Genomic DNA, 18,373 nt, shown 5'->3' with positions numbered 1-18,373 from the left:
GCACCGCATTAACAGTGAAAATACTGAGGATACGACAGTCAATGCTGGATTCAAAGGCTCTAATCCCGGTCAGCGGAAAAAGCCATTCCAACAAAGTACGTCAGGTCCGTCCAGCTTGGACCGTATACTCGATCCCTTGTGTCAAATACACGGCACCCCAGACAAGCCAGCCAATCACACAAACAGGGATTGTTGAGTGTTCAAGCAGGCCAGCAAGTAAATTGCCGAAAAGAAGGACAAGGGGCCGCATAGCGATGACGAGGAGGAACCCCGGCAGCCACACACTAGAGGACAGAAGAGGTTTCCCCCGCAAGTGCGGACTGTGAACATGATATATGCAACCCACATCCCCAAGAGGGAGCGGAAGTGTGCGCTCAGGGACATATATGCGTTGGAGTCAGTCGCCCCAAAGTTCAACCCTTGGTCCTCCTGCCCGACCACCTTCGATCGCAGGGACCACCCCACTAGTACCCATCATGGCGGATTTGCCGCACTGGTCCTAGACCCAATCATCGACGGACTTCACCTCACTCGAGTCCTTATGGACGGTGGCAGCAGCCTGAACCTGCTTTATTGGGACACAGTGCGCAAAATGGGTATAGACCCCTTAAGGATCAAACCCACAAAAACGACCTTTAAGGGCGTTATTCCAGGCGTAGAGGCCCATTGCACAGGCTCAATTACACTGGAACTGGTCTTCGGATCCCCGGATAACTTCCGAAGCGAAGAGTTAATCTTCGATATAGTCCCGTTTCGAAGTGGTTATCAAGCGCTGCTCGGGCGAACCGCATTTGCTAGATTCAATGCGGTACTGCATTATGCATACCTCAAGCTCAAGATGCCAGGACCCCGTGGAGTTATTACAGTCAATGGAAACACAGAGTGCTCCCTCCGAACAGAGGAGCACACCGCGGCCCTCGCAGCAGAAGCGCAAAGCAGCCTCTCAAGGCAATCAACCAGTTCGGCATTTCAAAGCCCGGACACCTCCAAGCGCGCTTGAGGCAATCGGCAAATAGACCGCCTGGCGCGATTTGAACTCGCGTAGCAATACGGCGGCCACCCCAATCCCAGCCCAACGGCGATACTCGTACCGCGCGTACATAATTACGCATTAAAAATACCATGGGCACATGTGGGGAGGGGGGGCACAACTGCGGCACGCCCCAAAACGCGGCCTAAACCGCACTAGGGGCTTCCCGTTTGGTTTTTTTGTCTCTTTTTTTCTTTTTTCAGGATGTTAATCTCTGGTAACACTGTCCGACAGCACTATTGCCGAACACATGATGCAGCAACCAAGAATGTAGACATCTAAAAGTTATACAACGAAATTCCCAGGTTGATCTCAGATTTCATATCATCCCTCAGCTCGCCCTTGGAAGGGACTTAGTCCTACTTTTTTCTTATCACACTATCTGTATCACTCTGCTTTAACGCAGCTTTTTAAACAATGCATTACATTACGGCCATTATTGCATTCTTGTTATATATATATATATATATATATATATATGTGTTCATTAATGACACCTTGCAACTGTACACTCTGGTACGGCCAATACACCAGGGGCTTACATACCCCACAATGCGGTGTGAAAAGTCCGAACACTTTCACAAGTGCGGCACCCCGAACTTATAGCATTATATGCATCAGCTCCGAATCATGTCTTTGGTCAAATGTTGGGTTTGCCCGACTCCTATGTTTTGGTACCTTATGTTCCGCTCTATCGGCTAAGATAGTGCTAGGAGAACTACTTCGATTGTGCCCCAGTTCTGCCGTGCTGAGCACCTCAGTAGAGAAAGCTAAAACTGACTGTCGTGATAAGGCGAGAGACTGGTCGCTGTTCAGCGAGGTTTTTCGAGTCCCTAAAGACTTATGCCGCTTAGGGCGAGGGGCCGGCCCTGTCCGGCTTACAAGCGTGTATCGCGCACCGAATTCGGCCTTACGAATACCAGGGGCTTCGCCAAAATTTAAAATTATAGAATTCTATGGCTAAGTGAGAGTGATAAAGCATTATTAGTCCGGTTGCCTTGTTCGTCGTGCTGAGCACCTCCCTCGAAGGACCCAAATATGGGAAAAAGACTGCTCAGGTTTATCCCGAACACACCAGCACTCGCGGCATGGGGGCAGAAGCCGAGGACTAGCCATCTCTCAGATTGGATAGACAACCAAACAAAAGGTAATATTTTAAATTCAAACAAGCGTTGCATAGCTCACATGAAACATGTTTTCATAAATACAGGATAAAACGAGCGAGTTTACTCAAAAATTACATCTTTCGAGCACTCATTCGCGATGAGATGGGCACCCGGCAGAACACCCTCATAGTACATCTCAGGGTGGTGGCGCTCCTTGCCCTCCGGCGGCCCCTCCTTGACCAGCTTCACGGCATCTAGCTTGACCCACTGCAATTTCACACAGGAAAAAGCCCGGCGTGCACCTTCAATGCAGACGGATCGCTTGACGACCTCCAGCTGTGGGCAGGCATCCACAAGCCGCTTCACCAGGCCGAAGAAGCTGTTCGGAAGGGCGTCGCCAGGCCACAGCCGGACTATAAATCCCTTCATGGCCTGATCGGCCGCCTTATGTAGCTCGATCATCTGCTTCAGCTGGTCGCTCATTGGCACCGGATGTTCGGCCTCAGCATACTGAGACCAGAACAGCTTCTCCGTCGAGCTTCCGTCCTCGGCCTGGTAAAATCGTGCGGCATCGGACACACTGCGGGGCAAATCTACGAATGCTCCCGAAGAGCTCCGGATCCGGGTAAGTAATCGGTAATTTACTTTTACATGCTTGCTTTGCATATAGAAAGCTTTCCCCGCCGCTATATTCTTCATTGCGTCGATCTCCTGGAGGGCCTTCTGGGCCTCGGCCTTGGCACTCTTCGTGCTCTCAAGGGCCACGACAAGCTCAGGCTCTCTCGTCTTCGAGTCAATCTCCAATGCCTCATGCTTTGTCACGAGACCCTGGAGCTCTTGCCGCACCTCGCCCAACCGAGCCACGTGCTTCTCTCACTCGGTGCGCTCCTGGGCCGCCTTATCTTCGGCCTGGGATAGCGCTTGCTTCAGGGTCGCCACCTCGGTCGTGGCCCCTGGCAAACATACAATGATCCTGTCATTTGGCAATCGCGTCCTTTTTCTCATATATACATATCTATAGACGGGGTATTACTTACCCTTGTTCTCCTCGAGCTGCCTCTTAGCAAGGCCGATCTCTTTTCGGGACCCCTCGAGGGCCTCCTTCAGTACGGCGACCTCCGCAGTTAGTGCGGCGGACGCCAGCAGCGAAGCCTGCATATGCATATTGACATACTTATATTAGACTCTTGCGATATTATTTGATCATCTGTTCGGCTTTTCTTTGTGAACACCGAACAAAGCATCAAGGGCTACTGTCTATGCGGTAATATTCCTACGACATTTTAGAACACTTACCTCAAAGCCTGTTAAAAGGCTGGCACAGGCTTCGGTCAATCCTCTCTTGGCGGACTGGACCTTCTGGATGACCGCACTCATGATAGTGCGGTGCTCCTCGTCGATGGAAGCGCTGTGAAGCGCTTCCAGCAGGTTGTCCGGCGCCTCTGGATGGACAGAGGTCACCGGCACAGGCGTTTCACCCCTCTTAGAAGGAGGCCGCCTACCTGACCCCGGAACCGCTGGAGGGTCCGGCGCAGTGTTCGGCTGAGGGCCGAACTCGGAGCTCTTAGGGGCCCCGTCCCCACGGCTCCTGAAGTCCGGAAGGTCGCCTTGAGGCACCTCCAGGACTGTCTCCCCTCGATCCGGTGCCTCTTGAGACAAAACCTCGGTGTCGTCGGCGGGATGAGGGGAGGTGGCGGTTGGGACTGGGTCGCTATCCATGTCCGACGAGCCCAGGGAGCCGTCCGAAGATACCTCGATATTGGCTCGGGGCGGCCTGCATAATTGTGTTCGGCGTTAGGGAAAGCAGTGCGACAAAGGAATCCTATGGGTAACTTTGGCATCCGAATACTTACGATCTCCCCAGGGGCTTGGCCCTAGGAAACCACTCGTCTTTGCTTTCGTCGGAGACGGTGGAGCTGTCTGGAAGGAGAGTCCTTCCCTTCTTGGACCCTTCGGCCTTCCCAGTTGGGGCGGCCTTCCTTTTCTTGTCTCCCCCAGTCGACGGGAGAGCATCTTCTTCCTATTCCTCGTCTTCAGGAACTCTTTCGGGTTCCCTTGGCCTTCTTGGTCTGCTCCGGCACCGTATAGGGGGCCGGAGTCAACATCTTCGTCAGAAGATCGTCTGCGGGGCCTTCGGTTAAAGGAGCCGGATAGTCGATCTGTCCGGCCATCTTCTGCCAGTCCTGTCAAAATTATGGGGGTTTAGATCCCGCATAGAGTCAATCTATATAAATAAAGAGGTATCCTATGAAAGGTGAAGCGTCTTACCGCACTGGCTTGGTGCTTCGCGTTGAATCCACGATCGTTAGTAATAGGAGGAGGGACCGCGGCACTTTTAAACAGCACCCTCCAGGCGTCTTCATGAGTCGTGTCGAAGAGCCTATTCAGAGTCCGGTGCTGCGCCGGATTGAATTCCCACAAGGTGAACTCCCGTTGTTGGCACGGGAGTATCCGGCGGATGAGCATAACTTGGACTATGTTGACAAGCTTGAGCTTCTTGTCCGACATGTTTTGGATACATGTTTGGAGTCCGGTCAGCTTTTTCGAATTACTACAGGACAGGCCCTTCTCTTTCCAGGAGGTGAGCCATGTGGGGATGCTAGATTGAAACTTGGGGGCCGCTGCCCATGCAGGGTCGCGCGGCTCGGTGATGTAGAACCACCCCGATTGCCACCCCTTTATGGTTTCCACAAAGGAGCCCTCGAGCCATGTTATGTTGGGCATCTTGCCCACCATGGCGCCTCCGCACTATGCCTGGCGGCTGCCCACCACCTTCGGCTTGACATTGAAGGTCTTTAGCCATAAGCCGAGGTGGGGATTGATGCGGAGGAAGGCCTCGCACCTGACGATTAACGCCGAGATGTTGAGGATGAAGTTCGGGGCAGATCGTGGAAATCCAGGCCGTAATAGAACATGAGCCCCCGGACGAAGGGATGAAGAGGGAATCCCAATCCGCGAAGGAAATGGGTGACGAATACCACCCTCTCATGGGGCCTGGGGGTGGGGATGAGCTGCCCCTCATCTAGGAGCCGGTGCGCGATGTCGTCGGGCAGGTATCCGGCTCTCCTCAATTTCTTAATGTCTCCCTCCGTGACGGAGGAGACCATCCACTTGCCTCCCGCTCCAGACATGGTTGGAGAGGGTTGAGGTGGAAGTGAGGACTTAGGCGCTAGAGCTCGAGCGTGCGGGAGCGGATGAGCAAAGGAGGAAGAAGGCGTGGATAGAAAGGTGAATCCTTATCCCTTTATATGGGCGGACGAAACCGAGCGTTCCCACTTGCCTGGTAAAACTCGCTTATCCCCCAAGCGCCGCAATTGATGGCGCGGTTGGGTTACCCACACCCGTATTGATGAGAATCCCATAATAAGGGGACACGATCTCTGCTTTGACAAGACGTGTCGAAAAACTGCCTCGCGTTATGTGCGGGGCTGGTTAAAAGAAACGGTTCGAATAATCACCGGGCCATGACATAACGTCATGTTGCCAAAACAAGCCAGCAAATTAGATCTATGAAAATATTGTTCTCTCTACGGTGGAATGTGGAGCTTATTTTGCAGGGTCGGACACTATCCTCGTGTTCAAATTCTTCTGTGATGTATTTGGAGAAGGAACCCGCCTTGCAATGCCGAAGACAATACTGCACGCCGGACTCATCGTCATTGAAGCCTGGTTCAGGGGCTACTGTGGGAGTCCTGGATAAGGGGGTCTCCGGACAGCCGGACTATCTCCATTGTCCGGACTGTTAGACTATGAAGATACAAGATTGAAGACTTCGTCTCGTGTCCGGATGGGACATTACTTGGCGTCGAAGGCAAGCTAGGCAATACGTATATGGATATCTCCTCCTTTGTAACCGACCTTGTGTAACCCTAACCCTCTCCGGTGTCTATATAAACCGAAGGGTTTTAGTCCGTAGGACAACAATCACAACATACAATCATACCATAGGCTAGCTTCTAGGGTTTAGCCTCTCTGATCTCGGGGTAGATCTACTCTTGTACTACCCATATCATCAATATTAATCAAGCAGGACGTAGGGTTTTACCTCCATCAAGAGGGCCCGAACCTGGGTAAAACTTCGTGTCCCCTGCCTCCTGTTACCATCCGGCCTAGACGCACAGTTCGGGACCCCCTACCCGAGATCCGCCATTTTTGACACCGACAAGGATTCTTTGACTGGTCAAAATGTTTTCTAGGGTTTGCACGCTTCACACTCTCTCTCCAGTATATATATACATGTTAGAGCCTCAACGCTTGTAGTTGCTCTCTTCACACTCTCTCGCCCTCTCCCGCTGGAGCCTCAGCGCTTGTAGTTGCTCTCTTCACACTCTCTCGCCCTCTCCCGCTGGAGCCTCATCGTTTGTAGTTGCTCTCTTCACACTCTCTTGCCCTCTCCAGATCTAAACAAGACTTCGTTGGCCTCTCTCTCCCCTCACTGCTGCTCAAAGAACCGGCAGGATCCGTCCACCGGGAAGGGAAGGAGGCTTAATGCTGTCGCTGTTGGCAAGGGACTACCGGCGCAGCTGTTCACCTTCCACCCAGCGGCGGCGCGGGAGGGCCTCCGACCCCTTCTTCTTCGCCGCCGTCCCGTCGCCCGCCGAACCACGCCCCAAGAACCTTAAGGTATAATTTACTTACTCCACATGCATTGCTCTAGCTGCATGTATACCATGAATCTAGGACGTGGTTCAAAGAGGAAATGTGTGGGAAAAGTTGTATATAGCATGAATCTAGGATGTGGTTCAAAGAGGAAATGAAGGGGGAAAGTTGTATAGCATTAATCTAGGACGTGGTTCAAAGACGAAAGGAATGGGGGAAAGTAGTGGGGAAAGTTGTATCGCATAAATCTAGGACGTGGTTCAAAAAGGAAAGGAAGGGGCGAAAGTACTAGTTCAAAAAGGAAAGGAAGGGACAAGGCTGTAGAGTTTGAGCAGGACTAGATTTGATGCGCTCACATAGGGAAAGGCGTCTGATAACAAAACTGGGACCAACACGGACTGACATGGAGTTTTTTTAGTCCCTACACCAAAATGACCCTGTAAACAAACACCCTCTAATAATGCCGCTGCAAAATTGATGCAATGCCATAGTTAAAAGCAAATTACATGTTTAACGAATTTTATTGTTAATATAATCTCTATGTTAATATTAATCAATGCCACCGTTTGAGAAATGCTACTCTCTTGCTTTCTTTCCCATTTAGATAAGGTAGATGCTTCTTTTTGTTGGCTTCTGTGTCATCCACCGTTATTGACCACTAATTGTTTCCTTTGCACCTCTGTGTAAACAGGGTTATCTGCTTCACCTCGTTGCCATTGTGACCTTTTGTTGCACTGCACAAAACACTTATGTTTTAAGAGTGTTTTGTGTAGTTCAACCAAAATGTCACACCGACAACGTTGCTTGATTGCTTGATCTTACTGGAACTGCACAAGAGGAGATCTTACTTCCTATCCGTTAAGGCGAATTTGGTTCAGATCTTCTTCTTGTGAGTTGTTTGAATTCCGCATCATGAGAGGTCAGTAATAGCCTTCTTTCACATGATTCTGCAGTGTGCATTCATATGTTGTGCTACTTGTACGATAATGTTGCTTGATTTTAGTGAACTGCACAAATGGAGACAAGACTTCAATCTGTATGTACACCGTAATATCCCATTGAGGTAAGATAAGGATATTTCACAACTGCTGGCATGTATTTTGCCACTTTCATCAGAAAATTGAGTTTAGTACTATACTTGTGCTCCCTAATTGACATGCCAAATCTTACATTTAAGGCAAAGCTTGTTTGTTATTGAACCAAGTGATGAAGGGGAAGAACAAGGGGAAGAAAAACAAAAATCAACTCCTGGTGCTGTAATGAAGCACTGGAACTGTGATGGCACAAGTAATGATATAGTTTTGCATCTTAATTTATTGCTATGGCTGGAACGAGCAATTGTTTTGCCACTGATTTGATGCCACTCTTAATGTAATATGTAATTATCTCTACTTGAGCAAACAGGGATCTTCTTTGAAGATACCATATATTTTAGTGGAATTGCACAAGAAGATGTTGGAAACATTAAACTAATCGAGGAGTATATAGTAAGCTTGGCCACCACCATAGATAGCAACAGATGGTTCCGGAGAAATGCTTCATCTGTATGCTCTACACAATAAGCCTCCTGACAAAGGTTGGCACTCACCCACTGATTTCATCCATATGATTGAGCTTTGTCATATCTATTGGTGTTGTGCTACTGTTTAGATACGGTCATGAAAAAATGGTATTGTCCTTGAGAAGTGCTTCATCTGTGATGTTTTAAAGATTTCCTTTCCTTTTTTCGAGCAAACAGTGATGCTAGCATTTAGTAGTCCTCTTGTCTTTGCACAACAGGATCATCTTCCTCTGTAGAAGAATATGGAGTACGTGAAGTGACTAGTTCCGATTATGCCAGGATGAAGAAGCCCTGTCTATCTTATCATCAGAAGGAGCAGTTGAAGGATGGTTACATTACTCCCCACAAGACCAAACTAACTTCAGCTCAGAAGGACTGACAAAATCTCCATTTTTTTGCTATGATGCGCGAGTACAATGTTGTTCTAGGATTCTTTTTGGTGAGTTCCATTTTTCTAAAAGTGTGCTCTACATGGACCATGTATGTGCCTGTTTAAACTGTCAATTCATAGTACAGTTTGCTCTATACTAATCACTTTTTTGTATTTGTGCAAACAGGGGTGCTCAGCTTGATTGCAATGGGAACTGCACAAAATGTTCATGAATACATCGAATCATTCATTTCCACCACAAGAAAGGCAGTGCCGATAAGTTCAAGGCGTTGCAACATATAAGGGCGAAATCATACAAGCTACGTGCGAATTTGGTTGATTTTGGTGGAACTACACAAAAAGAACAGCTGGCTTATTTAGCACGAGGTGCCATGTCAATGTCCGAACTGATGGCAAACCCTCCCGTCCCAAAATCGCAGGCATTTGATATTTTGGAATGGGACAACCTTGTCAAATTTTTCTCATTGATTTTAGCGAGACATGCGTTTGATATTTTCGAATGAGACGCCCTTTGCTGTTAACAGTGTCGATCAATTTTTTCTTTATTCTTTAGCTGTAAAGTAAATATTGCCTCTGACATGTGAGTCGCTGAGATGCATAATCATCGATTTTGAATGTTCTCTATGGATTGCCAGGCATGTGTGTTTGATTGCAATGTACAGAAATGCTAAAAAGCTGCTCAAACTCTTTGTACTCCTTTTGTTCCTTTTTACTTCACACATTGTGAAAGTGCATACTTTTTTGTATAAGATTAGTCAAAGTAGAGATACTTTGACTGCAGACAAAACTTGTATGCAGACTAGAAAGGACCGGAGGGAGTACATGTGAATCTTCTGCAAACAAGGTGAACACCCTGGGAATAATGCTAGTACGTATTGTTTTGCATGTTCATCCAATGCCAGTGATACAGGAATTCGAACTAATCGAAATAAATTCATTCATACACGGTCGGAATTCATATAAACATGTCGTATTTCATTACATTTCAACTAAAAAGGGGTGCGCTGGAGGTATAATTAATTAACCGGCCTAGCTTGTCATAGAGATTAGGGCAACTAGGAGCCCAATGATCAGGATCACCACATCACAAACACCTTTCTTCTTGTCATTCTTCTTCTTCAAGTTCGTGTGTTGCACAACCTTGTTCTTCCCATCAAACTTTGCTTTACCATCAAACTTGCCCTTGTTCTTGAACTTGTGGGGCTGGAAGTTCTTCTGTACCATATTGGCACTAGATCCTCCCTCAATTCCTCAAGCATGTGTGTCCTTTGTTCTTGCCTTTTCTTCCACATCAAGAGTGCCAATGAGATCCACGAAGGAGGAAGCTTGGTGATGAAGGAGGTATAATTAATTAACCGAAGCTACCCACCTGTGTCCCGCTGAGACGAACAGAAGCTTCAGTGACTAAACTGCAGGTGCAGTTGCGTAACTGACATGTGGCCTGTTGGGCCCACGTGTCAGTCAGCCAACTGCACCAGCAGTTAAGTAGAAGCAGCGTTGTTCTCTAGCAGAACTCCCCGACTCCACATCGCCGCCAAGAAGCTAACCAGCCGTCAATGGTCAACCCGCCTAGCTTGGCTTCAACAAGAGGGTAGCAGCGGTGGCCTTACTTGGACTCGAGCGGCGGCGACCTACCATGTTCTACTCTTCCTCGTTTTCTATGTGGCGCGGCCTCGTTGGCAGCGGGGCGGGGCCTCGGTGGAGCCGGCGATGTCCTCTGTCTCATTGCCGGCGGGCGGCGCCTCAGTGGAGCGGTGGAAATCCTCCCCCGCGTTGCCGGCAGGGTGGGGCCTCGGCTGAGCCGGCGATGTCCTCTGCCTCGTTGTTGGCGGAGCTGGGCCTCGGCGGAGCCGGCGGTGTCCTTTTCCTCGCTGTTGGCGCCGCGGGGCCTCGGCGGAGCAGGGCCTTGTCGACACCAGCGGAGCGGGGACTCGTCGGAGCCGGCATTGTCCTTTTCCTCGTCCTTGGTCTCGCCAAACAGCGCCTCGCCCGCTTCATCGCCCTCTTTCCTAGACTCTTTGTAGGCGGCCGTAGCCTCCGCCACCCGCATGCGGTACCGCCAGCGCTCGAGGCTACCCTTGCGGGCAGAGCGGTATGAGTCGAGCAGCGCCTCCTGCTCCGCCCGCTCCGTGGCGATCTGCTCCTCCACCTGCAGGTGCTCCTGGAGGAGATGGTGGTTGTAGGCGGTGTTGGCCTGCGCCTCCCGGAACTGCTCCTGATGCATCTGCCTCACACTGTCCATATATTGGGCACAGGCCTCGCCGATGGTCATGGTGCAATGCACCAGCGTGGATGGTGCGGAGGAGGGGGTTGGTGCCGGATCGTCGACTACCATGTTCTCCATTGGGACGTCGTCGTCCTCCGGCTGCCTGCCGGCCAGCCGTTCGGCAGCAATGGCTACCATCTCCTCGTGGTCCGTCGTCCGCCCGTCCCGAAGAGCGCTGGAGCGCGAGGAAGCCATGGTGGGCAGTAGTGGTGTGGACAGGAGAAAGGGAACAGATGCGGATGACTGCGTCTATGGCCGGCGCAGCAGTTTATATAGCAATGGTGGGCGGGCGGAGGGACGGACATGTGGCGCCGGAGTAGCCGCCTCGACAACCACGTATCATTAACGTGGGCAGCAGATGGACGGACGGACGACACTTGTGTCGTTTGAAGGCGGAGCAATCGCCTGCACCGGGAAGCGGGGCGGGCGGCGCTGACTGTTTAGGGCAGAAAGCATGCGCGGGCGAGGAGATTACTTTACTTGGAGAGGATGACAATGGGGACCCACCAGGTCCATAGCCTCATGTATGCAAGTGCCTCCTTATTATATATATATATGTATGTATGTATAAAACTATACTCCCTCCGTCTAGGTGAATAAGTCATATTAGAAGGTGCATCACGACCTAGGTGCAAGCAGATTGGTGGAAAAGAAGAATATTTCTCTCTTCTAAACACAACATTTAATCACAGCAGTTAAGAGGATGCCTTATTAGCTACCCATGCAGGCCATCGTAATTCATAGCATGCAAAGCGCTTTTATTTCTTGCCTAATAACCGCATGGACGTGCTGCATGCATTGGTCCTTGCCCGAGCAAAAAAAAGGGAGGAAAGGGGTTTCCACGGGAGACAACGAGGCAGAGGTGGAAGCGCTCGCTGGAGTACTTTATTTTGCTTCCCCCTGGTTTCCTGACATCACGGTCCCACACCATTATCAACCTATGTAGTAGTCAATAAACGAGAGAATTGCACAAGAAGCGGCCGACAGCTGGGACTAAGCAGCTTGAGCAGTATTTGTGTTTTTGAGGTGTGAGCACTGCAGAGTTTTTCGATGTTTAACCCATATATTAGTTTTTCTCCTCTGAACAACAACGAAAACATCGCTACAGGTATTAACTGGGCGGGCTGTGGCCCGTCTAGCCCAGGCCAGATATCTAGCCCAGATATTATTATTTTTCAAGCTGAAAATGGCTAGCCCAGCTACACTTTTTTAGGAATAACCAGGCAAGGTCAACTTGTTATTCTCCGCCCCGCTGGGCTGCAAATCTTTCCTAGGAGGGATGCATTAGGCTTAACAACAAAATGAGCTTTAAAAAATAATAAATGGGATGTAATTATAAAAACTGGGCAGTAACTATAAAAAAATGCACCAAACACGTGATTACTTTATAAAATATTATTTTTGGATATTGAAAATTTTAATTTCATTAATTGTTGCGAGCGCAATGTTTCGTTGGATTTTTACGTAATATAAATTTATTTAATCTGACTAGAAATTTCGGGATAAAAATATTTCGGATCCCATCAAAATGTGGGAAATTTTATTGAATTCTGTTTTGAATGGTTGGTTGAAATGGGTTGTACATTTAACAAACTCTAAATGGGCTGTAGTAAATTCCATTTCAATTCAAAAATGGGCTACACATTCTTACAAATCTCAAATGGGCTATAAGTTCTCTGCCACAGACTTCTGGCCTTACTAAGTTGACGCGTCCCCTAAAAAAACAGAGTTGACGCGTATGCAAGGCTTTGTCAACTTATAGTCAACACACGGTTCTAGCAGCAGTCGCTGTTGGATGTCCATCCAACGGATGCCGTTCTTCTTCTTCAATCTCGGATATTCTAGCTTCACCTGCCCGAAAAATGATTCCTCCCCCTGACATCTGGGGCGCACCGTTTCGGAAGCTGACCTGTGGCCTACTAAGTTGACGTACCAAGGGCTTTGTCAACTTAGTCAATATAAACGATTCTAGCTGCAGTGGCCGTATGATGTCCATCCAACGGCCATAGTGCTTCTTCAACCTCTGGTCTTCTTGTTCCAGCCGCCCAAAGCAGCGCTGGTCGTGCCGCCTGCTCCTGCCTTCCGTGGCCGGCTGTGCTTCCGCGGAGGCCTCACCGCCCCCTAATATTCGCACCGCTGGCCAGGCCCTGCGGCGACGCCAGCCTCACACCGCAGCCGAATGAGTGAACCCTCATACTCCTCTTTGCGTGGGCATCCACTATCACGTCTTCACTGGCTCCGTGTCGTCCCCTTCCTAGGCCTCGCTGTCGTCCACCGCCCTGGTGCTCTCGGCGCGGCGTGGTCAACGTGGTCAAGGAACGACTTCCATCGGACGTGGACTGTACATGGAGAGGCTGACAGCTCGGTCCACGGCGGCAGCAAGGAAGTGCCTCCTTATTACGGGGAAAATAATGATTCCTCCACCTGACAGCAGGGACCCACCGGACGGGCCACCGTATTTCGTGAAAAAATGTTCCCCCCGGACTGTTGGGACCCACCCGCTACACCTTCGCATGCAAGGAAGTGCGTCCGGGCAAAAACAACGATTCGCCCCCCTGACTGTTGGGACCCAACAACTATATCTTCGCACGCAAGGAAGTGCGTCCGGGCAAAAAAAAGAAAACCAAAACGATTCGCACCCCTGACTGCTGGGACCCACCGCCCTGCTCGGACCCACCATCTACATCTTCGCACGCAAGGAAGTGCGTCCGGGCAAAAAAAACGATTCGCCACCTGACTGCTGGGACCCACCAGCTACATCTTCGCAGGCAAGGAAGTGCCTGACAGTCAGGACCCACCTGGTCGAAGCGTACGTAGCATTGTCATTCTGTTCGCGAGCGTGTACGTACATACTGGTCGATGTAGAGGCGCGCATGTAGCATGTACATGTACGTATAGCGGCCAGGGTGCAAGAAAGAAAATACGGCCACGTATGTGTACATACGGGTAGGGTCTCGAATGCCTACTCGCGCATACGTACGGCTAGGGCTCGTGTACATGGCTGGGTCGGAACGGAGAAACATCATCGTCGTCATGTTCATGGGGAGGCAACGGAATGCGTGGTCATGATCATCGGGAGGGCTTGGACGGAACAGGCGATGGAAGCGAGGCCTGGCGTAACGCACAACGGAGGAAACAGCCTTGTGTTCGACCGGCCATGTTCGAAACGGGATCCCGTTGATCAGGAGGGGTGTGGTGTACCGCAAAACAGAGGAAACGGACCTCCTACGGTCGAAACATGGGTCCTATTGATCGGGAGGGGTGTGGCGTACCGCAAAACGGCTGAAACAGACCTCCTACAGTCGAAACGGGGGTCCTGTTGATCGGGAGGGGTGTGGCGTACCGCAAAACAGACGAAACGGACTTGTGTTGGAGCGCTACGGTCGAAACTGGGGTCCTGTTCATCGGGAGGGGTGTGGCGTACCGCAAAACGAGACTCCACGGGATACTGTTCATCTCCACCGTCGACCCCCTCCAGCCTCCACGAGCTACTGTTCATCCACCGTCGACCTCCTCCAGCCACCACGGGCTCCTGTTCATCTAGCCTCCACCGCGCGCTACTCCACCGGCTACTGTTCAACCACCCCTCCACCGTCTACTGTTCATCTAGCCCTCCACACCATGGGGTCCTGTTCAACCACCCCTCCACGGGCACACCTCCACCATCTACTGTTCATCCTGCCCTCCACACCACGGGGTCCTGTTCATCCACCCCTCCACGGGCACCCCTCCACCGTCTATTGTTCATGCAGCCCTCCACCACACCACGGGGTCCTGTTCATCCAGAGGCAACGCCACCGCTCACTGTTCATCCACCCCCCCCCCCCCCCCCCCCCCCCCCCCCCCCCCCCCGCAACGCTCACTGTTCACCCCATCGATCAGCCTCAGTTAGCAGCAGTAGCCAAGGAGTCGCTCGATCGGGTTCAGTTAACAGCCATCAATCGATCGCTCTGGTTCAGTCACGCGTAGCCTGCAGTGCAATCACTCGGGTTCAGTTAGAGCCCAACGCCTCGCTCGGGTTCAGTTAGAGCCAACGCCTCGCACACACGCGTGTACGTGTACGAGAGAAACGCGCATCGCTCGGCACCCGACCTCCCACCGTAACCGGGAACTCCCTGAAATTTTCCTCCCCCTCGCTTCTACCATGGTTTTTTCCGTCATGGACGGCCCAAAGAATGTCATGCAGCTGCGTCTCCGGCTCACCCAGGACGAAAAGCCCATTTTCTGTCATGATTTTTTGTCATAGAAGTAGGAGCCCACCAAAATCTATGATGATACCAGGTTTTGTCACAATTATCGTCATAGAAGTGTCATATGCATGACAGAAAAATTTTCGTTCGACCCAAAATGTCACGGATGTGTCTTTTTTTTAGTGTATCCACTATGTTCTGAGATTGATGTTGCTATGACTTTGCTATGCTTAATGCTTGTCACTAGGGCCCGAGTGCCATGATTTCATATCTGAACCTATTATGTTTTCACGAATATATGTGAGTTCTTGATCCTATCTTGCAAGTCTATAGTCACCTACTCTGTGTTATGATCCGGCAACCCCGAAGTGACAATAATCGGGACCACTCCCGGTGATGACCATAGTTTGAGGAGTTCATGTATTCACTATGTGCTAATGCTTTGTTCTGGTTCTCTATTAAAAGGAGGCCTTAATATCCCTTAGTTTCCATTAGGACCCCGCTGCCACGGGAGGGTAGGACAAAAGATGTCATGCAAGTTCTTTTCCATAAGCATGTATGACTATATATGGAATACATACCTACATTACATTGATGAATTGGAGCTAGTTCTGTGTCACCCTATGTTATGACTGTTACATGATGAACCGCATCCGGCATAATTATCCATCATTGATCCGGTGCCTACGAGTTTTCCATATACTAGTTTACGCTTATTTACTTTCCCGCTGCTACTGTTACAATCACTACAAAATACCAAAAATATTTACTTTTGCTCGCACTACTCTTTTGTTACTGCTACCACCACTATCATATTACTGTGCTACTAAACACTTTGCTGCAGATACTAAGTTTCCAGGTGTGGTTGAATTGACAACTCAGCTGCTAATACTTGAGAATATTCTTTGGCTCCCCTTGTGTCGAATCAATAAATTTGGGTTGAATTCTCTACCCTCGAAAGTTGTTGCGATCCCCTATACTTGTGGGTTATCAACGGCCCGTTATGGTCAGCCCATAAAATGTATGATCTCCATTAAAGGCCCGTCTATGGCCCATTAAAGGCCCGTACAAGACACATAAATGTGTCGGCGGCCCATGGATCCTACGAGACGTAGAAGGCCCATGGATCCTACGAGACGTAGAAGGCCCATGGATCCTACGAGAGTAGAAGGCCCATGGATCCTACGAGACGTAGAAGGCCCATGGATCCTACGAGACGTAGTAGGCCCATGGTCGGGCGAGTTGGCCCCCGTTTGAACGATATAGCATATTCAAAGAATTATCCTACTCAATATATCACCTCTAAAAAGCATACACTATACAACAAAGAGATCAAGGCATAGAATGGTAGAATAATCCTACACTATACAATGAACAAATTACAGCCGATTATACCCACTGGGCATTATGGTTCGGCACAGGTGATAATAAAGCATACACAAACAACAAATTACATACACTGGGCAAATACAGCTCATACATCATGGACGCGCATCAACTTAACTCCATTTGAACTATAATCTCTTCAGAAAATAGGATTGGCCGGATTCAGATAGCATAAATTTCAGTTTGCAAAACCTCCAATTCCTTCATGGTTACCTCAGTGTCTTGTTTCATTTTTTTGACTCCTGCATCTAATACCTGCATGTCCAGTCTCAACTTGTTGATTATAGGTTGACAAACATGTACACCTTGTCTTGCCACCTCTAGTTGATGCTCGAGAACATCAACACATTCCAATTCCAATCCATAATCATTCGGTAACGGCCATGCCGCACTGCTCGCAGATCTTTGTGTTGATGTCACTTCATTCTGAAATGTTTCTGTAAGTACACATGACTAGGGAAAAAATATAGTTATAACAGTGAAGCGAACAAGACACTATTTTGTACTACATGGCAAAACAGGACTAACAATAATGTTACACGTCACTTTCAAAAAAAATGTTACACGTCATGAAGCATAAGCAGGTGATATTTTAAAAATTATAAAAAAGATAGTTTGTGCAGCCTCCATACAGAAATCCCTCTTAGCTCACCAGAGGAGCATGATGTTGGGGCCCAATCGAAAACACAGACAATTTACAAATTTAGACAATGTGTTGCATATAAGTAAGCAAGCAGTTGGCCATTCTGTGCCTCAATTAAAGTCTTAGGGAGCATAATGAACAGCAGAGGGTTTCATACAAACATACTACAGCAGGCAAAACTATGCAATCATTAGCATAGTATAAACTAGATTGTGAGCCTCATGCAATAATAGTTGGTTAATAGACTTCAAAGCTTCAGGCACACTTTGGCAGAGTAATTAAATGGTAAGGCCTTTAATTATGTCAACTAATAGTGATACAAGTACCGAACATCAGGCATGATTATTTGGGCATCTCATTAACTGAGGACAAGTAAAGCAATGGAGAAGAGAAAATTAACTATGCCTGAAACAAACAAGGAATTGAACTGTTGAGTTACATACAGTGACTTACCTTAGCAGGTTGAAGAGGCTCAGTGCAGCTCCTACTTCTCTTGCAAGGCTCCTTCCTAACATCTTGTACATGGAAATCCTCAATCTTATCTTCATTGCACCCCCTCTGCAAGGTGACACAAGCTAGTTACTCGTCTCCTTGGAAGATAAATATGCATACTTTCTAGTCTGTGAACACAAAAGGATGAGATTATAACAAAACAACACCACATAATGAAACATGCCGCATCTCTTGCACTTGCACACAATGAAATGAGCATTTACTATGTCTGCACTATGTAAAAACTAGGCATACCTTCGAACTGGATCTCCAGGTACTCTTGGAGAGCCTACTGTAGTGTGCAGCCAAACCTTTATGTCACCTATGAGTTAGACAAGGCCCCACTACAGCAGCCCTTAGTGTTTAAATCGTTGACAAGCTCTGTTAGAGTGTTAGGTTAAGAACAACAAGTAATCAAAGCAAACAGTCCTAGTATGGCTGGCTTATGCAAACAAGCAATTGAACAGATGTGTGAGCAAATCTTACATATCAAGAAAAGAAGCAAAGAAGGAGGCTTAAAGACCATCACTTGACTGACCAGATTTAAGGGGCATTTAAACATCATGTGCAATGTATGAACTAAAATAAACATTGCATATTCCAGATTCTACAATGGAATGCACATGTATTAGGTTATGCCATGTATGATGATGCCTAAATGTACAGATAGCAGGCAGGAGTGATTCATCATTGCACGCACAATTGAATT

This window comes from Triticum urartu, chromosome 5 (genome assembly GCF_003073215.2).
Source record: "Triticum urartu cultivar G1812 chromosome 5, Tu2.1, whole genome shotgun sequence".
Lineage (NCBI taxonomy): Eukaryota > Viridiplantae > Streptophyta > Magnoliopsida > Poales > Poaceae > Triticum > Triticum urartu.
This window is presented reverse-complemented; position numbering follows the sequence as displayed.